This window comes from Heterodontus francisci, chromosome 40 (genome assembly GCF_036365525.1).
Source record: "Heterodontus francisci isolate sHetFra1 chromosome 40, sHetFra1.hap1, whole genome shotgun sequence".
Taxonomy (NCBI): domain Eukaryota; kingdom Metazoa; phylum Chordata; class Chondrichthyes; order Heterodontiformes; family Heterodontidae; genus Heterodontus; species Heterodontus francisci.
This window is the reverse complement of record NC_090410.1, coordinates 17,592,717-17,619,893: the sequence shown is the minus strand read 5'-3', so window position 1 is coordinate 17,619,893 and position 27,177 is coordinate 17,592,717. Positions and strand designations below refer to the sequence as shown.

Genomic DNA, 27,177 nt, shown 5'->3' with positions numbered 1-27,177 from the left:
CCACCTCCTGGGCAACCAAGCCCAGCACTCCCTTCCCCCCATGCAAGCCCACCCGGCTATGTGCGGTGCACCAGCTCCTGCAGCCCAGACTCCTCATCTGTCAATCACACGCCAGCCCTGGGAATCAATGGGCCTGCGCGACCCCAAACACCGCCAGGGAGGGGAGGGGAGGGGAGGGGCGGGGCCGATCCGGTGACGCCATCACGTCATGTTTACGTTTCTTTCCGGCGGACGGAGCCGAGCCGGTACAGGAGGCAGCGGTGGAGGAAGGGACGGCGAGGCGCGGGGCAGCGCTCGGCGGACTTGACCCGTCACACCGAGCGCGTCGCTGGCTCCGGGTAAGCAGCCGCCGCGCGTTTCCCTTCAGTGTCGAGGGTCCCCGTGCGAATGGGGCAGATCTGGAGGCGTGTCGGGTATACCTGATTGACGTCAAAGATAATCAATGGGAAACGGCGGGGCGTCATCTAGCAGGTTAGGTTGAGAGGATGCCCTCACCAACAGGTTAGGTTGACAGGACATCCCACCAGCAGGTTAGGTTGACAGAACATCCCACCAGCAGGTTAGGTTGACAGGACATCCCACCAGCAGGTTAGGGTGACAGGAAACCCACCAACAGGTTTGTTGGAGAGGCTGTCCCAGTAGGTGAAGGAAGAGAAGCTGTAGGGGTGCATGGAGGCAATATCAATCACAACAAAATAAGGTTTAAAATAATGATTGTGAAAGACATAAATAAAACGAGAACTCAATACTACAGTAAGCTGAGAAGAGTATAGAAAATGGAGGGTGAAATCAAAAGGGAAATTAGGAAAGCAAAGAGAGAGCATGAAAGAATATTGACAAGCAAAATCAAGGTGAACCCAAAGATGTTTTATCAATACATTAAGAGTAAGAGGATAACTAAGGAAGGAGTAGGGCCCATAAAAGACCAAAAAGGGAACCTATGTGTAGGGGCGAATGATGTTGGTATGGTTCTTAATGAATAGTTTGAGTCTGTCTTCACAAAAGAGGGGGACGATACAGATGTTGTAGTTAAGGCGGAAGAGTGTGAAGTATAGGATGTGATAAACATAAGGAAAGAGCAAGTATTAATAGGATTAGCATCCTTGAAAGTTGATAAATCACCAGGGCCAGATGGAATGTACCCTAGGCTGTTAAAAGAAGCAAGAGAGGAAAAAGTAGAAGGTCTGTTCATAATTTTCCAGCCCTCACTGGATGCAGGTGTGGTGCTGGAGGATTGGAGAACTGCTAATGTTGTACCTCCATTTAAAAAGGGAGCAAGGGATAGATCAAATAATTACAGGCCTGTCAGTCTAACCTCAATAGTGGGCAAATTATTGGAATCTATTCGGAGAGACAGGATCAACTGTCACTTAGAAAGGCACAGGTTAATCAAGGATAGTCAGCATGGGTTTGTTAAGGGAAGATCTTGTTTGACCAACTTGATCGAATTTTTTGAAGATGAAACAAGGAAGATAGATGAGGGTAGTGCAGTTGATGTGGTCTACATGGATTTTAGCAAGGCTTTTGACAAGGTCCCACATGGCAGACTGGTTAAAAAAATAAAATCCCTTGGGATCCAGGGAAATGCAGCAAAGTGGATACAAAATTGGCTCAGTGGCAGGAAGCAAAGGGTAATTGTTGATGGGTGTTTTAGCGACTGGAGGGCTGTTTCCACTGCCGTTCCACAGGGCTTAGTGTCGGGTCTCCTGCATTTTGTAGTTTATATTAACGATTTGGACGTAAATGTAGGGGGCACAATCAAGAAGTTTGCAGACGACACAAAGATTGGCCGTGTGGTAGATAGTGCGGAGGATAGCTGTAGGCAGGAAGATATTGATGGTCTGGTCAGAAAAGTGGCAAATGGAATTCAACTTGGAGAAGTATGAGGTGATGCATTTGGGGAGGTCAAACAAGGCAAAGGAATACATGATTAATGGGAAAATACTGAGAAGTTTAGAGTGAGGGACCTTGGACTGAATGTCTACAGATCCCGGAAGGTAGCAGGACAGGTCGATAAGGTGGTTAAGAAGGCATATGGAATCCTTCCCTTTATTAGCCTAGGTATAGAATATCGAGCAAAGAGGTTATGTTGGAACTGTATAACTCATTGGTTAGGCCACAACTTGAGTACTGTGTGCAGTTCTGGTCACCTCAAGGATGTAATTGCACTAGAGAGGGTTCAGAGGAGATTTACGAGGATGTTGCCAGGACTGGAAAATGCAGCTATGAGGAAAGATTGAATAGGCTGGGGTTGTTCTCCTTGGAACAGAGAAGGCTGAAGGGAGATCTGATTGAAATGTACAAAATTTTGAGGGGCCTGGATAGAGTGGATGTGAAGGGTCTGTTTACCTTAGCAGAGAGGCCAGTGATGAGGGGGCATAGATTTAAAGTGATTGATCGAAAAATTAAAGGGGAGATGAGGAAAAACCTTTTCACCCAGAGGGTAGTGATGGTCTGGAATAAAGGCCTGCTACCTGACCCGAACGCGATGGGACCCGACGACATGTGTCGGGTTCGGGTCGGGTCGGGTCGCACTTCCGGGTCCGGCATTCGGGCTCGGGTCGGGCCGGGTCTATCACGCTCTATCACAGGTAAGTGCCTCCACTGTTAATTTAAATTTTGGACTAGAAAGATGCTTTTGTTGCAGTTATTTTAAGCTTGTGCAGATCAGCAACAAAGTGAAAAACGGAAGGTAAGTTAACCGATGGCCGGGTCGGGTTGGGCGCGGGAAAAAATGGAAGGACTTGGGCCGGGTCGGGCTCGGTTCGGATGTGGTTCTGTCGGGTCAGGTTTTTTTTTGCAGACCCGAGCAGGCCTTTAGTATGGAACTCACTGCCTGAAAGGGTAGTTGAGGCAGAAACCCTCAGTTCATTCAAAAGGAGTCTGGATTTGCACCTCAAGTGCTGTAATCTGCAGAGCTACGGACCAAATGCTGGAAGGTGGGATTAGAATAGGTGGATCATTTTTCAGCCGGCACTGACACAATGGGCCGAATGGCCTCTTTCTGTGCCTTAATCTTACTATGATTCTTTGATTCTATAAAGAACAAAGTAATTGGAGAAAAGCTAATTTTGAGCAAATGAGAATGAAACAAGGGAAGAGAAATTGGAAAGAAAATTGACAATGAGATAGAACAGCAGAGGGAAATATTTAAAATGGTGATCAATAGAGCTCAGAAGATATGTATTCTGCTTAAAAAAAACAGAACAAACTAACTGGTAATGTGCACCATGGATAGATATGCAAATTGGAGTGGGGGTAAGCAGATAACGGAGGTGAATACGTGGCTGAAAGGAGTGATTTTATGGGACACTGGCACCAGTACTGGGACAGGTTAAATGAGTGGGCAATGAGGTGGCAAATGGAGTAGAATATGGGGAAATGTGAGGTTATTTACTTAGGTATGAAGAGTAGAAAAGCAGAATATTTTTAAATGGTGAGATACTTTTAAATGTTGATGATCGGAGAGATTTGGTTGTCCTTGTACAAGAAACACAGGAAGTTAGCATGCAGGTACAGCGAGCAGTTAGGAAGGCAAGTGGCATATTGGCCTTTATTGCTGGGGGCTGGAGTACAAGAGTAAGAAAGACTTGCTACAATGTTGCAGGCCTTTGGTGAGACCACATCTGGAGGACACTGCACAGTTTTGGTCTCCCTACCTAAGGAAAGATATATTTGCCTTGGAGGCAATGGAGCAAAGGTTCACTTGATTGATTCCTGGGATGAGAGGGTTGTTCTATGATGAGGGGTTGAGTAGATTAGGTCTATACTTTCTAGAGTTTAGAAGAATGAGAGGTGATCTCACTGAAACTTATAAGATTCTGAGGGGGCTTGACAGGGCAGATGCTAAAAGGTTGTTTCCCCTGGCTGGAGCATCTGGAACTGGGAGATATCGTCTCAGGATGAGGGGCCAATCATTTAAGGCTGAGATGAGTAGAAATCTCTTCCCTCAGAAGGCTGGAATTCTCTGCCCCAGAGGGCTGTGGATGCTTAGTCATATATTCAAGGCTGTGATATATTTTTGGACTCAAGGGGAATTGAGGGATATGGGGATTTGGTGGGAAAGTGGAGCTGAGGTTACAGATCAGCCATGATCATATTGAATGGCGGAGCAGGCTGGAGGAGCCGAGTGGCCTACTCCTGCTGCTATTTCCTATGTTCAGATGTGACAAGAAGGAACTATACAATTGGGAGAAGCTCCACCTGAACTGGGCTGGGGCCAGGGTCCTAGCAGAAAGGATAAATAGGGTGGTCACAAGGACTTTGAACTAAAAAATTGGGGGAAGGACTCGGGTGGAAAAAGTGATATAAATATTGGGTCACAAACAAACGAAAGGGTAGAGAGTAGAGTAAGAGCTCGAAATTGTGCTTTCGGCGCTACAGGTAAAGTGAAAACTAAGGGGGGAATTTTATGCTCACCCTGTAGTGGGTACCCACCTGCACCAAGATAAAGTCAGGGGCAGGAAGTCCTGTGAACGGCCTTCCCATCCTGCCGCCAATTCAGACCTTATCTCGCTGCCGCCACCACAGTTAACCATGTGGCAGCGGCCCTGTCGCCACACGGGAGGCACGGCATGACAAACCATGAGGGCTTGCCAGCTCCGGTGGGGGATTGGGGGGGTGGGGGGTGGCATCCTCTTAAAAAGCCACCTAGTGTCTGAATGAGGGACCTGACCGGGAAGGAGAGGGCTCCACTGAGAGCTACCCCCCTGCTGTTGCTACTGAACCCCCCCCCCTACTCCTTCCTCCCCTGCGGCCCCCATCATGCGAGACCCCTCCCGCATTGACCTACCTGTGGATGGGTCCAGTGCCGCTCAAGGGCCTCGGTAGGTGCTCCACCGTTCAAGATGCCAGCAGCTCTCCGAAGGTGGGACTTCTGTCACCAGGGTGCTTAATCCCATGGAAGGCACGCCACTTTCCACTTAAGTGCCTGATTGACACTAGATTCGGTGGGCATCGCATGGAAGAGGCAACGCAGGGTTCTTGGTGTTGCTTTTTCCGGACATCGAGACCCCTGTTGCCTGGATAAAATCCTGACCCAAAAGTAATTAAACCAGGGGAGAGAAGGAAGACGTGTGTGAGTAAAACATTAGAGCAGAAGCACAGGTGTGTGGCTTGAATAAGTGTTCCTTATACAAATGCATGGAGTATAAGCAACAAATTAAATGAATTACAGATGCAAATTCAACTTGGAGGGTATGACACGGAAGCCATAACTGAGATGTGGCTGCCAAACGGTTAGGTCTATAGGGAACATAGGGAAAATGATAGAGGGGGAGGCGTAGCCATAGCAATAGTGATTAAGGATGAAATTACTTGAATGTGACTTTGCATGAATGTGACTCTGGAAAGAGATGCCGTGTTTTTTGTCGAGGTTCATCCCGAGCAGCTCTGTAACACAGGACTCTGTGCTGTACGGGCTGTTCCCAGGGACACACACCGAGATAAACATTAACTGCTGCTGGAGGACCATCAACTTGGTGAAAGACCCTCTTTGATCAGCCTGAAACTTGTTGGTCTTCCAGTGCAAAGAGCTGTCCACCACCGAGTGTTGCAGATTGGCACATTCCAAGGTCCAGGACTACATGCGGAGGGTTGTACTAAAGCTTGGGGCAGCCACCGCAAAGGCACAATGGGGAAAGGCTACTGTGTAAAGCCCTCCTTCCATAGTATACCAGGGGCTGGAACCCATGTAAAACCCCTTGGGCTGTATGCACCAAATATGTTTTTGCTGTGTAATGCAAATGTTCATTGCATGTAAAATGGAATGGCAAGTGTTGTGAGGGAACTCAAATTCTGTATTGAAGGAATCTAATCTCTATGGCACTTTCTGAAATGTCAAATTTGAACTGTTTTGTAATGTATATTTTACAGAGTTTTATGAATATACAAAAGGTACTTCAATGGTAAGAGGATATAGTGAAAGGTTAGTAGGTAGTGGAGACTCTAGAGATAGAATTAAGAAGTAGGAAAGGACTGTAGTAGGAGTTATTTATAGGCTTTCCGGCAGCAGCTGTGAAGTGGTTGATTGTATAAATGTAGAGATTAGACAAGAATATGGTAAAGGCAGCATGTTTTAATGTGGAATTTTAACTTTCCTATAAATTGGGATATGCAGCCTAGCACATGTTGGAAAGATAGTGAATATCTCAAGTGTGCTGAGGATAGTTTTCTGCAAGAATATGTCCCAGAGCCAAAAAGGGGGCATGCCATAGTAGGTTTGGTAATGATTAATGAGCTAGATTTAGTCAACAGCCTAACTTTGCTTGAACAGTCTTCTTAGGCAGTCCCTCTGGATCGAGGATGACTTGCTTCCACTGCAGTTTGATAGGTTCTGAGATGGCTGATAAGTCCAATGCGTGACCTGCAGACTATGCCTCATGCGGGGCAGGTGATGCTTGAAGGGTCAGGTAGATGAGTCATTTGGAGGTTTGTGCGTTCCCTCTGATGCCTCGACTTCATCTCCGCATGTTCCTGATGAAGTTCCTCAAGATGTACGATGCCTTCCCAAATGAGTTTTCGCAATCTAGGACTTTCACGAGCCAGGGATATTTTGAGGACATCTCTAAAGTGTTTCTGTTGTTCTCCTGGGAATACTTAGCTAATAGCAATTATAATATGATTGAGTTTAATGTAGTACTTGAAAGGGAGAAATGCAAAAAAGCTAATAAGATTCTAGATTTAGGTAAGGCTTCAATACATTGAGATAGAGAATGCCCACAGTAAACTTGGCAAATCTGTTAATGGGTGAAATGACAGAAGATCAGTGGGCGGGCTTCAAAAAAAAGAATTTAATGCGATACAGAACTAGTTTATACCCCTAATGGGCAAGAGTTCAATTTGTCAAAATAGACAGCCATGGATGACTAAAATGGTAAGAGACAACATAAAACAAAAAGAAAAAGCATACAAAAATGCAAAAAAAAAAGCACAGATCCTGTTGACTGGGAAATCTACAAAGAAAGGCAGACACGATAGGCCAAGTGGCCTCTTTCTATGCCGTAAGCTTTCTATGATTCTAAGAGCACAGGGCGACAAAGCAGACAGTAAGAGTTACGAAAAGGGAGTACGAAAAGAACCTTGCAAAGGTTATCTAAATTAACACACATTTTTACAATTAGGAAATTTATGTTAGGAAATGGAGTGTGGTCAGGAGCAATGTGAGCCCATTGACAACTGATAATGGTGATATTGTCAATGAAAATAAGGAAATGGCAGTCATGTTGAACAATTGTTTTGCATCAGCATTTACAGTAGAGCACCTGGAGCAATGCAGCTTCAGGGAGGAGGGGACCGTCACCGCACTTTCCTGAACTTTGGCCTGGAGAAACAAGAAAACGCTGAGTTTATTTATTTATTTTTTTATTTTATTTATCGATGCAGCACTGAAACAGGCCCTTCGGCCCACCGAGTCTGTGCCGACCATCAACCACCCATTTATACTAACCCTACATTAATCCCATATTCCTTACCACATCCCCACCTTCCCTCAATTCTCCTACCACCTACCTACACTAGGGGCAATTTACAATGGCCAATTTACCTATCAACCTGCAAGTGGGAGGAAACCGGAGCACCCGGAGGAAACCCACGCGGTCACAGGGAGAACTTGCAAACTTCGCACAGGCAGTACCCAGAATTGAACCCGGGTCGCTGGAGCTGTGAGGCTGCAGTGCTAACCACTGCGCCTGTTGTCCTGAGTTGTCCTGAGTCCGCAGGACCCCGGGCTGGAGATGAGTTTATGGGATCTGGAGGAGCTGGGGTTGGGAGATATCATCTGCTCCAACCCTCAACCGCAGACTATGAAACCCCCATGTCACTCAGCTAATTCCCCTGGGGAAGGAGGAGCCTGTCGTCTGCCCCCGCGGGAGCCTCTACACCTTGAGAGGCTCCTAGTTCCTTCAGGATCACAGAATCAGAAAACCTACAGATCATTTAAAACTCCACTAATGAAATACATCATTTACATTTAATATAAATGTGTCCATGATGGTACCAACATTTAGAGGGGTATTGCCTTGTTGGAAAAAAAGTTTAATTGATCTGTGCACAGATACAACACAACAACCTGAATATCAAATTCAAACAAAAGCTTACATTGTTTATTTTGTGGGATGTCGGCATCGCTGGCTCGGCCAGCATTTATTGTGCATGAACTGAGTGGCTTGCTCAGCCATTTCAGAGGCCATTTTTTTTTTTGAACAAGTCAACCATATTGCTGTGGGTCTGGAGTCACATGTGGGCCAGACCAGGTAAGGATGGCAGATTTCCTTCCCTAAAGGACATTAGTGAACTAGAAGGGTTTTTACAACAATTGACAATGATGGTGTGTGGTCACCATTAGACTAGCTTTTAATTCCAGATTTAAAAAAATTAATTGAATTCAATTTTCACCATCTGCCATGGTGCGATTCAAATCCATGTCCCCAGAGCTTTGGCCTGGGCTCTGGATTACTAGTCTAGTGATATTACCACTACAGCACCACTTCTGCAATATTCATATAGTGCCTTTAACATAAAGAAAAATGTCCCAAGGGTTTTCGCAGTTGGAGTTTGGCAGGGAAAGGAATGCTAGTAGTGGAGGGAGAGAGTAGTAGTGGATGATCAAAACGTCCCAGAAAGATGGGTTTTGAGAAGAATTTTAAAGGAGCAGAGAGTGGTGGACATGCAGATCAGGTTAGGAGGAGAGTGGAGCCAATGCCGGTAAAGAATCCATCACTGGTGAGATAGAGAGAGAGTTATATAAACAAAATCAGATTCAGAGGACTGAAGGATGCCGCAGATGGTAAATTAGCCATGGAGGACATTGATGAAATAGGGTGCAGCAAGACCGTGAAGGAATTTGATATGGTTGGGTAGTTCATATTTAGTATGTTGTGGGGCAGGGGTCAGTGTAGGTCAATGATGGGCGAATGGGACTAGGTGTAAAGCACAGCAGGTTGCTGTGCTTTGAACAAGTGGGAGTTTGTGGAACATGAGAGGGCATTGGAATAATCGAGTCTAGAGGTGACAAAGAATGGATAAGGTTTTCAGTGGCAGATGTAATGTTGCACAGGGGGAAATGGGTGGTTTGGTGATGGTTAGGATATGGGGGTTTAAACTCAGCTCAGTATCAAATAGAATGCCAAGGATTTACACAGTTTGATTCAGTGTGAGTGAGTGGCTGAGAAGGGGATTGAAATGAGTGCTTGGAGAAGCATGGATTAATAAGGAACAGCTAGCACAGATTTGTTGAAGGCAAATCATGTCTGACTAACCTGATTGAATTTTTTGATGAATTAACAGAGACGACTAATGACGGTAGTGCAATCGATGTTGTATATATGAACTTTCAAAAGGCATTTGATAAAATACCACATAACAGACTTATTTGGGACAGTATTAACTTGGGCAGGTAATTGGCTAAGGATTGGAGCCATCGAGTAGTGGTGAACAGATGTTTTTCTGACTGGAGAGAAGGATGTCCCCTGGGCCCAGTATTGGGATTATTGTTTTTCTTGTTATCTTTAAATGACCAAGACTTTGGATAGCCGCCTTCTGTGCAGTAAGATTCTATGATTCTAAGGAAGTGGGGTTGGCTGCTGCTTTCATCTTTATTGTTCTTCACAGCATGGTGTACACTGATACCAGTCAGTGAGAGAGTAACCCATATTTAGACCATTGGCAATAATTCAAGAAACAAGTTAAAGAGGAAGGATAGTCTGGGGCAAAACAGGGCAGGTGCAGAAGGTTAACAAAAGTGGAATGCACAACAATTTGCCGTTATGCTTCAGTGCTCTGATTACTGAGCAACTTATGACTCAAACTATCGCCTGTGCATCTATGCATAAAACAAACAACTTTATTAATGGTGACTAGTACCATTAAGCCACTGTTTAAGTTATATATGTGTATTATACTTTGTACAATTTGTACAATGCTTGGACATTAAAGGAGTTAAAATATTAAACCTATATGCTGGTAGGGATGCGCGGACAATTGGCAGATCTGGAAGGGTGCACGGGGTAAGTAAATTTTGGGATGCTGGCCATCCCACGGAAACTAATATTGCATCAGGGATGAGGACTCACCAAAATTAATGTAAGCAAAATTACAGTAATGAAGAAAGTAATGACACTAAAGAGTTATAAAAGAGTATTGTTACAACCAGGTGAGGAAGGGGTCTCGGGCTCCCCTTTCGCCTCTTCTCTGGTTTGACCCCAACAGGGTTTATCTTTTAAACACAGTGATTTAACTTACCATCTTAGTGAGCACTTGCTTCTGTTCCTCTAATATGTAATTGCAAAAGAACTAATCAGACAAGTTTTCTTGGGTTTAAACAAAAAAGATGTAGGTTTATTAACCTTCTTTTTCTTTGGCCTCCTTATCTCGAGAGACAATGGGTAAGCGCCTGGAGGTGGTCAGTGGTGTGTGGAGCAGCGCCTGGAGTGGCTATAAAGGCCAATTCTTGAGTGACAGGCTAGGCTCTTCCACAGGTGCTGCAGAAAAATTTGTTTGTCGGGGCTGTTATACAGTTGGCTCTCCCCTTGCGCCTCTGTCTTTTTTCCTGCCAACTGCTAAGTCTCTTCGACTCGCCACACTTTAGCCCCGCCTTTATGGCTGCCCGCCAGCTCTGGCGAACGCTGGCAACTGACTCCCACGACTTGTGATCAATGTCACAGGATTTCATGTCGCGTTTGCAGACGTCTTTAAAGCGGAGACATGGACGGCCGGTGGGTCTGATACCAGTGGCGAGCTCGCTGTACAATGTGTCTTTGGGGATCCTGCCATCTTCCATGCTGCTCACATGGCCAAGCCATCTCAAGCGCCGCTGACTCAGTAGTGTGTATAAGCTGGGGATGTTGGCCGCGTCGAGGACTTCTGTGTTGGAGATACGGTCCTGCCACCTGATGCCAAGTATTCTCCGGAGGCAGCGAAGATGGAATGAATTGAGACGTCGCTCTTGGCTGACATACGTTGTCCAGGCCTCGCTGCCATAGAGCAAGGTACTGAGGACACAGGCTTGATACACTCGGACTTTTGTGTTCCGTGTCAGTGCGCCATTTTCCCACACTCCCTTGGCCAGTCTAGACATAGCAGTGGAAGCCTTTCCCATGCGCTTTTTGCATCGAGAGACAGGTTACTGGTGATAGTTGAGCCTAGGTAGGTGAACTCTTGAACCACTTCCAGAGTGTGGTCGCCAATATTGATGGATGGAGCATTTCTGACGTCCTGCCCCATGATGTTCGTTTTCTTGAGGCTGATGGTTAGGCCAAATTCATTGCAGGCAGCCGCAAACCTGTCGATGAGACTCTGCAGGCACTCTTCAGTGTGAGATGTTAAAGCAGCATCGTCAGCAAAGAGGAGTTCCCTGATGAGGACTTTCCGTACTTTGGACTTCGCTCTTAGACGGGCAAGGTTGAACAACCTGCCCCCTAATCTTGTGTGGAGGAAAATTCCTTCTTCAGAGGACTTGAACGCATGTGAAAGCAGCAGGGAGAAGAAAATCCCAAAAAGTGTGGGTGCGAGAACACAGCCCTGTTTTACACCACTCAGGATAGGAAAGGGCTCTGATGAGGAGCCACCATGTTGAATTGTGCCTTTCATATTGTCATGGAATGAGGTGATGATACTTAGTAGCTTTGATGGGCATCCAATCTTTTCTAGTAGTCTGAAGAGACCACGTCTACTGACGAGGTCAAAGGCTTTGGTGAGATCAATGAAAGCAATGTAGAGGGGCATCTGTTGTTCACGGCATTTCTCCTGTATCTGACGAAGGGAGAACAGCATGTCAACGGTCGATCTCTCTGCACGAAAGCCACACTGTGCCTCAGGGTAGACGCGCTCGGCCAGCTTCTGGAGCCTGTTTAGAGCAACTCGAGCAAAGACTTTCCCCACTATGCTGAGCAGGGAGATTCCACGGTAGTTGTTGCAGTCACCGCGGTCACCTTTGTTTTTATAGAGGGTGATGATATTGGCATCGCGCATGTCCTGGGGTACTGCTCCCTCGTCCCAGCACAGGCATAGCAGTTCATGGAGTGCTGAGAGTATAGCAGGCTTGGCACTCTTGATTATTTTAGGGGCTTTTCCGCTGGCTAGAGAATCAGTGGCATCACTGAGTTCCGATTTGGTTGGCTGTATGTCCAGCTCATCCATGACTGGTAGAGGCTGGGCTGCATTGAGGGCAGTCTCAGTGACCACATTCTCCCTGGAGTACAGTTCTAGGTAGTGCTCAACCCAGCGGTCCATTTGTTTGCGTTGATCAGTGATTATGTCCCCTGATTTAGATTTGAGGGGGGCGATCTTCTTGATGGTTGGCCCAAGAGCTCTCTTAATGCCATCATACATTCCTCTGATGTTTCCGGTGTCTGAGGCCAGCTGAATATGACTGCATAGATGTTGCCAGTAGTCGTTTGCGCAGCGCCTGGCTGTTCTTTGTGCAGTGCTTCTGGCTGCTTTAAGTGCTGTGGATGTTAACTCACTGGGGGCTTTCTTGTAGTTCAACAGTGCAATGCGCTTAGCGGCTATGACAGGTTCCAGCTCTTCATTATGAGGTTGCCGTAGGTGGTCAAAGCTGACTCATAGATGGTGTCTCTGATGTGGGCCCACTTGGTCTCAGCATCCCCTGTGGGAGTGTTTTGAAGGGCTGTTACAAGTGAATTTAGAAATTTTTGTAACAGCTGTGGGTGAGAAATTCTGCTCGTGTTGATGCGCAGGTGGCCCTTCTGCTTGGAATGATGCAACTTCTTTGGTCTGAGTCTAACCTTGCTGCACACCAGGGAGTGGGCGATGTCTCACTCTAAAAACCATTTAAAATTACTAAAATATGCTACGCATCCATGCCCACATTCACACAAAAGCTACACACACAAATAGATTACAGAGGGAAAAACAGAGTTGGGAGGTTGAAGTAAAATCTGTAATAGATGGAATTTAAATACTGAGTCTCAGTGTCTTTTGTTGAAATTAAAGTTCTGAGGTCATCGCTGGGCCACGTGCACAATTCAGGCTTGCTTCACTGGTTCTGGAAGGCAGAAGAGGGGCTTTATCCGTGTCTTCTTTGTTGTTGACTATGAGAATCTGTAGAATTGAGGTTTAGCTACAGCCGAGGCTTCTCTGAGACTTTGCTGGAGAGAGATAGAAAGAGAGAGAGAGAGGTGCTTTCTTGCTGGGTCTCAGTTACTGTCTGACTTCTGAGTCATCACTAACAAATCTCCAGAGTGGCCCAAGTCATCATGTGATGTGACCATTACTTTGTGTTTGAAACAGAAGCTACCTGAAGGTGTTGTTTTTAAATTCAAAGTTCTCCTCTCAAGCTGTTCAAACATACTTAGGGGGGAAGTGGTTGGCTCTTTCAAAGTCAATGGGTGTCGATGTCTTTGGATGATCAACACTGACAAAGCTATTTCAGATAGGTGAATCTGACAGCACCCCCAATTGTTCTGGTAGACAAAGTAATCACATCTGTCTGCCTTCGGCTTTTCATGTGCAAATTGTGCATGGCCATCTTGGCTGCTCTGTTCTGTTCTTTTTTTTTCACAGTTATTTGTAACCGTCTCAGTAAAAAGTCTCAGGCAAAGTTCCATATGAGGAAATTAATATTTTCCATCTGGCATGTGGGGTTTTCATTACAGTCTATAATTAAGCATAGCGTGACTGAACACCTTGAAAAGTTTCAGTTGATCAGAGACAGCCAGCATGGATTTGTTAAGGGCAGTTCATGCCTGATGAACCAGACTGAAACTTTCGAAGAGGTGACAGGGGAATGTCTATGGATGTTATTTATATGGGCTTCCAAAAGGCATTTGGTAAAGTCCCTCATAAGATACTGTTAACTAGAGTTAAAGCTCATGGAAGTGAAGGCAACTTATTGACCTGGTTAGGAAATTGGCTGAGTGGCAGGAGGGACAGAGTAGGGATAATGGGCAGGTACTCGAAAAGGCAGGATGTGACTAGTGGTGTCCCGCAAGGCTCGGTGTTGAGGTCTCAGCTATTCACCATATTTATTAACGACTTAGATGACAGGATGGAAAGCCACATATCCAAATTTGCCAATGACACAAAGATAGGCTGCATTGTAAGCAGTGTAGATGGAAGTGCAAAATTGCAAAGAGATATTGATAGATTAAGTCAATAGGCAAAACTGTGGCAAATGGATTTCATTGTAGGCAAATGTGAGGTCATCCAGTTTAAACCTATAAAGGATAGAACAGGGTACTTTTCTAAATAGTGAAAAGCTATAAATATTGGAGGTCCAAAGAGACTTAGGGGTCCATTAAAATGTCATGAACAGGTACAGAAAGTAATCAAAAAGGCTAATGGAATGCTGGCCTTTATATGTGGAGGGATAGAATACAAGGAGGTAGAAGTCATGCTTCAGCTATAGAAATCCATGTTTAGACTATTCCTGGAATACTGTGAGCAGTTCTGGGCACCATATCTAGGAAGGATATATTGGCTTTGGAGGGAGTGCAGCGTAGATTTACTAGAATGATCTGGACTCCAAAGAGTTAAATTACGCGGAGAGATTACACATGCTAGGGTTGTATTCCCTGGAATTTAGAAAGTTAAGGGGGCGAATTGATTGAATTTTTCAAGATATTCAGGGGAACAGATAGGGTAGGTAGAAACTGTTTCTGCTAGTTGGGGAGCCTAGGACATAGTCTAAAAATTAGAGCCTGAGCCTTCAGGAGTGAAATTAGAAAACACTTCTCCACGCAAAGGGTTGTAGAAGTTTGGAACTCTCTTCATACAAACAGCAATTGATGCTCGATCAACTGTTGATTTAAAACTGAGATTGATCGATTTTTTTTTTGCCAAAAGTATTAAGGGATGAGGGACAAAGGTGGTCATAAGGAATTAGGTTGCAGATGAGCCATGATCTCATTGAATAGCAGAACAGGCTCGAGGGGCTAAATGGCCTCCTCCTGTTCCTATGGGCACTGCACTTCAGGAAAGCTATATTGGCCTAGGAGGTGGAGGGGACAGTGCAGGTTTATCAGAATGCTACCAAGGCTAAAAGTATTACATTATGAGGAAAGGTTCCATAGACTAAGGTTGGATTTCCTTGAGTGTAGAGGTTTAAGGGGTAATTCAATTGACGTGTTTAAGATGATTAAAGGATTTGCTGTGGTAAATAGAAAGTATTTGCTCTGGTATGGGAGTCCAGAACAAGGGGGCATAAACTTAAAATTAGAGCTAGGCTGTTCAAGGGGTGATGTCAGAAGCACAAAGGGTAGTGGAAAGCTGTGAGGCTGGGGGTCAATTGAATATTTAAAACTGAAATTGATAGATTTTGTTGGACAAGGGTTACAGAAGCAACTCAGATAGATGGAGTTAAGATGCAGAACAGAACATAATGGTAGCAGAGCCTCTCCTGTTCCTATGTTCCTAATATACTTCATATAACATGCTGAACATAACATATTTATTGAACATAGTTAATATGAGTCTCCATTAATCATAAAACATGTTTTAAAATATGTAAGGAATGTTGTATCCCAAATTTAAATTTTTGATCGCTCAGTTGAATGTTCCTCCCTCTTTCTAGAACATCCACAGAGAAAATTTGCACTGGAGCTGGTGTTTGCCACAGGTTTATAAGTCGCAGGCTGGATGCTGTGGCTTTGGATGATTCTCGCACTGTAGCGGTGCTCAGCTGATGTCTGTGTTCACTCACTTGTCGCTCCCTGTCTGGGGTCATTCACTGTGGTCACTCACTGGTCACACTGTCTCTGGTCACTCATGGTCTGTTCATGGTTCTGTGTTCATATACTGGTCGCTCACTGTCTGTGGTCACTCATTGGTCGCTCACTCCCTGTCTGTGGGCACTCTCTGCCTGTGGTCACTTGGTGTCTTGAAGGTTTGCTGCCAGCAGATTGGGTTAACTGTTTGGTCCCAGCTGGTTAGGTTGAAGGTTTGGGTCAAACAGGTTAGGTTGAAGGCCTGTTCCTAGTGGTCGGAGATATGGTTTCAACATTGTAAATCTGATTTCTTAGCCTGTAGGGCCTATTAGAGGCCAAAAAGGTAGCCTGTGTGTGGAGGCAGGACATAAGCCTGGTTTTTAATGAATATATTGTGTCTGCATTCACAAGAGAGTGGGTTGATGCAGACATTGTAGTTAAGGAGGAGTGTGAAATATTGAATGGGATAAACATAGTGAGTGAGGCGTTTAGTATCTTTGAAAGTAGATAGATTTCCAGGTGCAGATGAAACATATCCCAGACTGCTAAGAGAAGCAAGGGAGGAAATAGCAGAAGCTCTGACCATCATTTTCCAATCCTCTCTGGTTCCAGGCATGGTGCTGAGGTACCATTGCTTAAAAAGGGAGGAAGCCCGAGTAATTACAGACCAGCCTAACCTCAGTAGTGGACAAATTATTGGAGAAATATTCTGAGACACAATGTAAATTGTCATTTAGGAAGACATGGATTAATCAAGGACAGCCAGGGAAGGTCGTGTCTGATTAACTCAATTGAATTTTTTGGGGAGGTAACAAGGAAAGTTGACGAGGGCAGACTGGTCAGAAAATTAAAAGTTCATGGCATCCTGCATCGTGTACATTGGGACGGGAGGTGGGGGGCGGCTGCTCAGCATATTGTGTCCTGGCTTGGGGGCTGTCGTCTGCAAAGAAACTCCACGGCACCATAGGCACGATAACGTGACAGCAGACCTTTAATATAGGCAGGTAGATGGGCAGCTAGACAGACAGCTGTTAAGACATGAGGCAGGGTTTAAAGTTTCTCTGGCTATCCTTCACCAGGGCTGAAGCCTGAGAGAGTCGGGTATTTCACGAGGCTGGAAAAATAGAGAATGGAATGGGAGTAGAGAGAACTACAGATTGACCAGTCAAAGGGAGGAAGCTAATTGTTGTAGGAGCTGTAAATTGCTTGATAGAAAATTGATAGATGAGATAAAAGGTAATTGTTGAGATGATGCAGAGATATAAAAGCACAAAAGAATAGATAAATAATGGTGGGGGATGAAAACACAGGGAGCAACACAAGAAAAAATAGTGAAAAAATACAGGCTGCAAATGCAGCGGATTTGAAATTAATGAAACTTGGAGAACTCACTAGTCACCGGAGGAGGATAAAGAGCAAGCCCACATCATGTATTGTGGGGAACATCCTTACTGGAGGCAGGATGAGGATTAGGTTTAAGGTTGAGGGGTCCTTGTGGAAGGTAGGGTTAGGGCTAAAGGTGACGGGTCTGCACAGGAGGCAGGGTGAGGGTTGTGGTTAAGGGTGATGGATCTACACAGGAGGCAGGGTGAAGTTAGGGATTAAGGGTGAGGGCTTCATACAGGAGGCAAAGTCAGGGTTAGGGTTAAGGGTGAGGTGTTCGTACAGGAGGCAGGTGACAGAAGTATAATCCAGGTAGTTGAGAGTGCCAGGGGAGCTTGTACTGCATGTCCATGGATAGTCCTTCACCAGAGATGGAAAGTCAAGTTCTGGAAGGAAAGGGAAGAGTCAGAGATGGACCAGATGAGGGCTGGGAGGGAATTTCTGTGAGATTCTCGAGCAGGAAGTGGCTGGAATGCCTGGTAAGATGTTGTAAATGGCTAAACGTGGCTGTTAATTCCATTTCTCTGGGGTAGTGTTGACATTGTGGCAAGTCAGGAGATCCTGGAAGTTCAGCTGCCATTGTTAATGAAATGCTCCAGGAAGCAGCAAGATTCCGAAGCAGCACGAATACTGTTTGAGGAAGTGGTCAGAGAGAGGCCCGAGTAGGAGTGCGATTGAGACACCGTCTGAACCCATGTAGGTTCCCATAGCAATCCTAATTATCTGGAAGAAGTGAGTGGAGTTAAAAAGAGAAGCTGCTTAAGGTGAGAACAGGTTGAGCCAGGCGGGGGGAGGTACTGGTGGGTGGGAACTGGTTGGGCTGCTGTTCAAGGAAGGAGAGAGCAGGGAGATTGTCCTGGTGAGCAATGGAGTGTAGAGGGACTGAACACCCTCAGTCAGAGGAAAATGACGAGCTAAAGAATTTCAAAACATTTTGACAGTTTGCAGATGACACGAAACTCGGAAATATGGTAAACAGAGAGAAGGACAGTAACAGGCTTCAGGAGAACATAGACTGGTGAAATGGGAAGACGTGCTTGATGAAATTTAATGCAAAGAACTGTGAAGGAATACATTTTGGTAGGAAGAATGAGGAGAGGCAATATAAGTTAAATGGTGCAATTAAATGGTACAATTTTAAGGATGGTGCAGGAACAGAGAGACCTGGGGGGCTGGATTTTCTTTTTGGGGTCAGAAACCCGTCGCTGGGAGAACTTCCGGGTCCTGACCCCACACCGCGTCGGAAGTAGCACCCCACGAGATTTTTCAGTGCCAGGCCAATTAATGGCTAGAGGATGCACTTGCCGTTTGATTAAAGAGAGTGGGTGGGATCCTGAGGCTGAAGGACCAATAGGAGACCCTCCGGCAATTACACATCAGCAGCCCCACTGTGTAGGAGCGAGAGAGGGCATCTCCGCCTTGAGGTGCTCTTTGTAAATGTTTTAAAAATATAAAAAGTAGAAAGAGGCCATAGCTGCTAGGCCATTGCAGCCAATTGATGCACAGCAAGATCTCACAAACAACAATGAACAAATAATTTTTGTTCAGGGATAAATATCGGTAAGGCTACCGGGGATAGGTCACCTGCTCTTCCCTCCGACAGTGCAGCACTCCCTCAGCACTGCCCCTCCGACAGTGCAGCACTCCCTCAGCACTGCCCCTCCGACAGTGCAGCACTCCCTCAGCACTGCCCCTCCGACAGTGCAGCACTCCCTCAGCACTGCCCCTCCGACAGTGCAGCACTCCCTCAGCACTGCCCCTCCGACAGTGCAGCAATCCCTCAGCACTGCCCCTCCGACAGCGCAGCACTCCCTCAGCGCTGCCCCTCCGACAGCGCAGCACTCCCTCAGCGCTGCCTCTCTGACAATGCAGCACTCCCTCAGTATTGCCTCTCTGACAATGCAGCACTCCTTCAGTGCTGCCTGTCTGACAATGCAGCACTCCCTCAGCGCTGCCCCTTCGACAGTGCGGCATTCACTCTGCATTGTCCCCCCAATGGAGTGGCACTTCCTTAGTACTGGCTCTCCAACAGTGCAGCACTCCCTCAGTTCTAACCCTCTGACAATGCAGCACTCCCTCAGTATTGGCCCTCCAATGGTGCAGCACTTCCTCAGTACTGGCTCTCTGACTGTGCAGCACTTCCTTAGTACTTGCCCTCTGATAGTGTGGCACCCAGTATTGCCCCTCCAACACAGAGCACTGCTTCAGCTCTGCCCCTCCAACAACTCTATCAGTACTGATCTTCTGACAGCACAGCACTCACTCAGTACTGACCCTCCGACAGTGCAGTGTTCCCTCCATACTGCCCCTCTGACAGTGCAGAACTCTCTCAGTACTGACCCTCCAGCAGTGCAGCCCTCTGATAGTATTGTACTGGAGTTTTAACCTGATTTAACTGATGAAGGTTCTGGTGTGAGGCTTGAACCAATGATAGTTGAGTGTGCTACCCACTAAGCCATAGCTGACAACTTGTAATATGTACTTGCTGTAATATACCTGGTTGTGTACCTTTTGTGATGTACCTGACAGCGCACCCATCCTCTGTATCAAGACAATAGCAGGACACGTCCTGGCATTGGCCAGGGTCCATATCCTAACCCTCCACATCAGTTTGATCGAACACTTAATCTGTTTAATTTCCCAACTTAAGACGCTCTCTTTCTTTTTTTCTCTTGTGCTATCTCTACTTCTCTGTCTTCCTGTCTCACTTTCGGCGAATATTTCCGGCGGTGAGCTTCAAAAATGGCGGGGCGCGCTCGCGCGAATTACTGCACGGAGCCGCTGTGATATTTAGCATGGCGGCTCATTTAAGTAGCCGGGGCAGTCTGCTCCCCAACCCCCCAATGACGAGGAAGGGGTGGACACTCCGTCATGGGCAATGGCGTCCGGCGCCATTTTCAAAGGGCTTAGAGCCCTTCAACTTCATTTAAAATTTTTCAAGGACAAGGCTGTATAAATTTAAAGTGAGAATTTTAATAAAGGTTTCAAGACCCTCTCCCACTCCCCCAATGAGTAAACAATTTATTAGTTGCCTTCTCTCCCAAAAAAAAACTGACATTACTATCCCGACCTTCCCCCTGCCAAAGTTTATTAACTCTGACCTTTACCCCTTTCCGCCACCCCCTAAACCAATTCACCCCGCTACCCCGCTTCACCCTGCCCTGAAAACTTAAGTCCTCCCCCCTCACCACCAGTGTTCCGCCGAACGGAGATCTGAAGGTGCGGGAGTTCTGGCAACCAGCCAGAATATTGAAGCGGGACGGCCGCGCGACAAGGTAAGTATTTATTCATGCATTTAAATTAATTAACATATGTTAATGTCCCCAGCGCCGAGGGGCGGGGGGCTGCCATGAGGTAATATGGGGAGGGGGGGGGGTGCCTTCTCAGTGTCGAGGCCCTTAGCGGGTCTCTCCCTGAGGTATTTTCCGGGCCCCCCCCACCACGATCCCCGACGATGGGGACACGGTAAAATTCAGCCCTTTGTCTTTCTCTATGTCTCTCTGTCTCTCGTTGTCTGTCTCTTTCTGTCTTCTGCTTCTCATTTCTTGTCTCTGTCTGTCTCGCTCCCTGACTCACTCTCTCTCTCTCTCTCTTTCTTTCATTTTTCTTTCTGTCTGTCTCTGTCTTTCAGTCTCCCTGTCTCTCTCTGGCTCTGACTCTCACTCTCAGTTTCTCTCTGACTCTCTGTTTTTGTCTGTCTCAGACACCTCTCTCTGTGTCTCTCTCTTTCTCTCTGTCTTTCTTGCTCTCTGTCACTTTCTCTCTCTCTCTCCCTTTTTGTGTGTGTCTCTCTGTCTCTCTCTCTCTCCGTCTCTGTGTCTCTGTCTCTCTCTCTGTCCCCTCTCCCTGTCCCCTCTCCCTCTCCTCTGTCTCTCTCTTTCCCTTTCTCTGTCTTTCTTTGTTTCTCTCTCTGTCTCTGTGTCGCTCTCGTTCTCTCTGTCTTTCTCTGTCTTGCACTCTGTGTCTCTCTTGGCCTTGCTTTCTCGTTTTGTCTCTGTTTCTCTTTGACTTGCTCTCTGTCTCACTCTCTCTGTCTCGCTCTCTGTCTCACTCGGCCTCACTCTCTGTCTCTCTGTCTCTCTATCTCTGCCTTGCCCTCTCTCTCTTGCTCTCTCTGTCTCTCTATCTCTGTTATTTGTCTTTGGCTTCGTGCTAACGACTGGTTCTCTTTGCCTTTCATTATGATTCTGTTTGAACTAACAACTTGTTTACATTCCTTCCCCTAATAAAGCCTTACTCATTTGTTGCATTTCTGTACTTCTTATGGTTTGTTGTACATTGAATATTTGGATGAGGAAATACACATATGTGGTGAGAGGCTGTGTGAATTTTTTTTTGTTTCTTCAGTCCTTCTTTCAGGCTTTTCACAAGTATCATTTTATGCTGCCTGAGTTTCTATTGGTGAACCTGCATTCTGCCAGCTACGAGCTGATTTTCTCCCAATTCAACAGCAAACTCACAAGTGCTTTAAAACATCAGGAGACAAATCTCCTGCTGGAATGCAAGTTGGGAACTGAATTTAAGTTGGGGGTTTAATGACCTTTGCTTTGCCCGGTGGAGTGCCCATTGAAATCTCTAACAGCTCCTTCCCCAACAGGCAGGTTGCAAGCAGCCAATGTTGTTATTATTCAGTGAGTTGCTTCAGGCTGTTCCATGCAGCAGTAGCATGTAAAAACAGGCAAGTCAACCTCTGTCCTGGATAGGCAATAGGACATACTTAACGTAGCATGCTTAATTTAACATATTGAATTTAACATGCTCCACAGACTAGTCAAGCAACAGCCTGCCATAGTTATACTCACAGAATCAGACCTTACAGTCAATGTCCCAGACTCCATAACCATGCCTGGGTATGTCCTGTCTCACTAGCAGAACAAGCCCGCCAGAGGTGGCGACAAAGTGGCATAGGGACAGAGTGGGACTCCACAACATGGAGTCTGGACTCCATGAAGTCTTATGCCATCAGGGTGAAACAGGACAAGGAAATCATAGAATCATAAGATGGTTACAGTGCAGAAGGAGGCCATTCGGCCCATCATGTCTGTGCTGGCTCTCTGAAGGAGCAATTCACCTAGTGCCACTACCCCACCTTCTCCCCCTAGCCCTGCACATTCTTTATTTTCAGATAATAATCCAATTCCTTTTTGAATGCTTTGATTGAACCTTCTTCCACCACACTCTTTGGCAGTGCATTCCAGATCCTAACCACTCGCTGCGTGAAAAAGCTTTTCCTCATGTCGCCATTGCATCTTTAGCGAATTACCTTAAATCTGTACCCTCTGGTTCTCGATCTTTCCACCCCCAATGGGAAGAGTTTCTCCCTATCTACTCTGTTCAGACCATTCATGATTTTGAATACTTCTATCAAATATCCTGTCAATCTTCTCTTCAAAGAGAATAGTCCCTACTTCTCCAATCTACCTACGTAACTGAAGTTGCTCATCCCTGGAACCATTCTCGTGACTCTTTCCTGCACCCTCTCTAATGCCTTCACATCCTTCCTAAAGTGTGGTGCCCAGAACCGGTTGCAATACTCCAGTTGAGGTCGAACCAGTGTTTTATACAAGTTTATTACGGCCACATGGTGCGATGTGGGTGGTTCCCACTGTTCAATTCCCAACCTGACAGCAACAAGTGTTTTGTTGTTTGGGTTTAACCCCTTGGCGTTTTAATTTACAAAAAAACAGACAGCGAAAGGTTTTCTTGTAGGTTTTAAAAAACAGAAAATTAATTGTTTATTGATCAATACGCCTTACTCCGAAATTGTTGCAACCGCATCCACTCACTCATTTGCTTGCGCTTCACACACAAGAGACAGATAGAGAGGGTGAAAAAGGAAGGTGACTTTTAGTTGTGGGGGAGTGGCGGAGGTCACGATAAACCTGTTGCGTTCTCTTGGAAATCAAGTTCTCGATGAGTGCAGGCCTGAGATGATTGTAGATTTCTCTCTTGATTGGGAGTTCAGTTGAAAACGGTGGGACACTTCTGGTTCACTGCTGTCTAGTATAGGTGTAGGATTTTACAGCAGGACACATGCCTTGTGGCTTGCTGGATCACAAGCTTCTAGATGTTGCCTCTCTCTCTTTCTTGCTTTAGACTGCTTTTTTTTTAAGTTAAGCTGGGTTACTTCTCACTTCCTGGTAGGTGACATTCTCACCTATTCCCCATGGTGATGGCCCACGACCTTGTGGCTGCTTCACACCTTCTTTGTTTCGGAAGAATGCATTCAGTTCTGTCATGTTTTAGGATGGGGTGCAATTGACACCTCTTAGCTTTAAAGATTTGACCTTTGTACTTGTCAGACAGTTTGAATACACGAAGGCCAGTCCCTTTCTCTTTGGTGGCCATTTTGAACCATTGTTCTCTTTTTAAAACAAAGGCTCATTTCTTCAAAGGACCAGTCAGTTTTTCTCATAACTCTTCAGAGTTAGTCCATAGTTTGTATCATTGCAGTGTGTGTGAGACATCTCCCCCAAAAAGGGGAAAAAATCCTTGGATTTAATTTTTGTTTGTTTTTTTGGATTTGGAAAGAAGGGAACAAATTAACGTTTAGGGTCACACTGCTGTACACATTAATTTCATTCACTCCTTCTTACAGCTGCTGCAATTGACATTGTTTGTAGCACCCATTTCAGGTTCAAGTTTTTTTTCATCATCCTTCCTTTGGATGAGGTACCATTTATAAAAAAAAAAGGCATTTCTTTTGGTTACATGTTGTCCAATGGGGTTGTAGTTTCTCTCGCACCGGTTTGTACTACTTTAGAAATGTTAATCTCCAGGACCATGTGATTGTTGGCGAAGCTTGTAATATGCAAATTTCTATTTTTGCTTGTGGCAAGGTTTACTGTCTGTACAATCTTTAACCCCTTAACTACTGCTTCCACAATACATGGCGTTAACCATTCAGGTTCTAGCACATTGATAGTTCTTATTTCTAGGGTGATAGTGGGTGATGCATTGTTTTTTAGCCCTGCGAGGCATCTGGGATTTCTTCCTGCCCCATGTTCTTGCTGGGTTCTGACTCTAAATTGTTGGGTTTAATTACTTTTGGATTTTGAACCTGATCGTGTGATTCTTCAGTGGGTAGATCCATGCTGACCTCACTTTTAGTTTTGTTGTGGTTTTCACATGTGTGGTTCACTTTAGGGTATGTTACCTTCCTTTTTCCTTTTACTTCAGGGATACTTGTTTCCCTAATCTGCCCCATGTCCTCTGGGACACTACTGCTTGCAGGTGGTTGTCCAGTTTCCACTGCACTCCCCTGTGGCACTTCTGCTAGGTGAGGCGTCTCCCTCACTCTTGGCTTTCCTGTTTGGGAACTTCCTATTGTCCCTATTTAAATCTTTAAAATAAAAAGTTTCAGCTAACCATATAACTGGTGCTTTTCCTTCAACCTTTGCAGCTTTTATTTTAGTTTCTTTAAATCTTTTTGGCTGTATCTTGGCCCTTTTAAATTTTTCTGGCTCTATCGCCCCCTGAGGGAGTTTTGGGACTTCCCCAGCCCTCTGCAGTTGTAGAGTTTTGTTTGCTGCCCTTGGTTTCTCCCATCTCCGTGGACTGTTCTGGACCCTCTGGGTACAATACTGTGCTTCCTGCCAAGTCATTGCCCAACAATAGATCTACCCCCTGCATGGGTAAGCTTGGAATGATTCCGACTGTCAGTACCCTGATGACCAACTTACTTTGTAGGTAAATTTTAACTAAGGGAACCTTCAAGCATTTGCCAGTAAGCCCTTTTACTAATACTGGGGTATTTGTTCTGCTTTCCGGTTGCATTTCTGTCAATTTGTCTGCCAGGAGGGCTTGAAAACAACTGGTATCCCTGATGGTTATTTCCTTGCCTGATGCCTGGGACACAAAAGGAATAATTTTTCCTTTGTGTAAGACGTTCTGATATGTGCTCTGCTCTTGCGTTATCTTAGAAAACAGGCCTACCACTTTCAAAGCCACAGACATGGGTTTGACTGCAGTGCCTCCTGCTAGTTTTTTGGGATACCAACAATTGGCCTGGACATGCTCATATTTGCCACACTGGAAACATGTCGGGCGGACCCCGACTGGTTTATCACCTGGGTTCCTTCTTTTAAAATTTGGAAACTTGTCGGTTTTCTTTCCCTACTCTCTTTTTCTCTCCAGCCCATTTCTGCTTCATCTGCATCCTTGCTATCTCACCCTAGCTTGTACGAGTTATTAGACCAAAATTTATTCTGAGTTAGGGAGTTGTGTATTGATTCATAATCGTCAGCCATTTTAGCTGCTTCCTTTACTCTTGTGACTCTTTGTTCTTCGATGCGTGTTCTTATACTGCTTGGGATGCTATTTTTAAATTCTTTAAGCAACATTATTTCTCTCCAATTTTCATATGAAGGTTCTAGCTTGAGAGATCATATCCAGCAATCAAAAGCCTTATGATTATTTCTTTTGAATTCATTGTAATTCTGTGTGGGTGTTGGAATTTCTGTCTATATGCTTCCAGTATCAGCTCATATTCATTTAGAATTGCAGTTTTACTTTGTTCATAATCAGAGGAAGCTTCTTCTGATACAGGGAAAAAACTTCATGAGCCCCACGAACTTGCCTTACAAGAGGAGAGTCCAAAATTCTTAAGGCCATTTTAGACTGGTAGCTACTTTCTCAAATGAGATAAAATATGACTCTGCCTCCTCCTCATTAAATTTTGGCAGTAGCCTTGACTGTTTCAGCACATCATAGTTTTGCTCTGAATTGGGAATAAGATTTGAGTGGCTGGTAGCATACTTAACTTGTGCATGTAACCTTTCTAGCTCAAACTTTCTGGCTGCATTCTCCCTTTCTTTCTGAAGCTGCAACTCTTCCTTTTTCATCTGCAACTGGATTCTAGCCAGAATTATTTTTTTCCGACTCTGATTCTAGGCTTGCTTCTTCTAGCTCAGCAAGAAGTTTAAAATGGCTGGCTAGACTTTTCACCAGTTCAGGTTTCTTTGCTTTTTGTCTGAACGTGATTCCCACCTTGTAGCTAAGCTTTTTAAATCTTCAACACTTAATTTGTTTAACTTATCATGGGATATCTCTCCCTGCTCTACAAACTCCTTAGCATTAAACATGGCCATTTCTTTTGTTTCTCGCACCGTAGAGAAAAAACCAGAAGAATCCAAGAAAACCTGTTTATTTATTTTTCCACAATTTTAGAGGTCGATTTTCCTCTTGTTTTCCAAAACTCATTTATCTGGCAGTTCAGATCCTGGCTTTTAGCTCCCCAATTTGTTATGGCCATGTGGTGCAATTTGGGCGGCTCCCATTGATCAACTCTCAACCTGACCGCAGCAAGTGTTTTGTTTTTAGGGTTTAACCCCTGGGTGTTTTATTTTTCAAATAAGCAGACAGTGACAGGTTTTCTAGTAGGTTTTAAAAGACAGAAAATCAATTGTTTATTGATCAATACGCCCTATCCCGAAATTGTCACAACCATGTCCATTCACATATTCGCTTGTGCACGTACACAGGAAGAGACAGATAGAGAGGGAAAAAAAAGGAAGGTGACTTTTAGTTGGGGGGGGAGGTCACAATAAACCTGTTGAATTCTCTTGGAAATCAAGTTCTCGATGGGTGCAGGCCTGAGATGATTGTAGATTTCTCTTTTAATTAGAAGTTCAGTTGAAAACAGTGGGACACTTCTGGTTCACTGCTGTCTAGTATAGATGTAGGATTTTACAGCAGGCCTGTGCCTTCTGCTTGCTGGATCACAATCTGATAGATGTAGCTTCTCTCTCTTGCTTTAGGCTGTCATTTTTTTTAGACCGCATTTGTTGACAACGCGAACGGTAGGTGGCGCTGTTTTGGCACATGCGCAAATACAGCATATGCCTCGAAAACGTCACAGATTGCGACTGTAGCAGCTGCCAGGACTAAAGATGGCGCTGCTCAAAGAATCACACAGAGGAAACCTAACGAACACGTGGCAGTATACAATGGACGGAGTGAGAGAGCAGCGCGGGGGCCGGGGGAGAGCAGCGTTGAGGGTGTTGGGGGGTGGGGGGGGGAGAAAGAGAGGAGGGAGGGGGGGGGAAAGAGAGGGAGGGGGGGGAAGAGAGGGGGGGGGTTTGGGGTGGGGGGGAAAAGGGAGGGAGGGAGGAAAGAGAGGGAGGGGGGAAAG

General features: G+C 45.4%; 1 protein-coding gene across 3 annotated transcripts in view; it reads left to right on the top strand.

Annotated features, from left to right (window-relative positions):
• The first annotated feature begins 233 nt into the window (after positions 1-233).
• The window catches only part of LOC137353225 (transmembrane protein 229B-like), a 39,566-nt gene continuing 12,622 nt past the window's right edge, over positions 234-27,177 (top strand). The window contains exon 1 of one of the 3 annotated variants that reach the window (XM_068019301.1): positions 234-338. The gene's annotated coding sequence lies outside the window, so the exon portion shown is untranslated. Of the gene's footprint in view, positions 339-24,592; positions 24,731-27,177 lie in introns of those variants that run through there. The other 2 variants (XM_068019302.1, XM_068019303.1) reach the window with 2 other exon arrangements.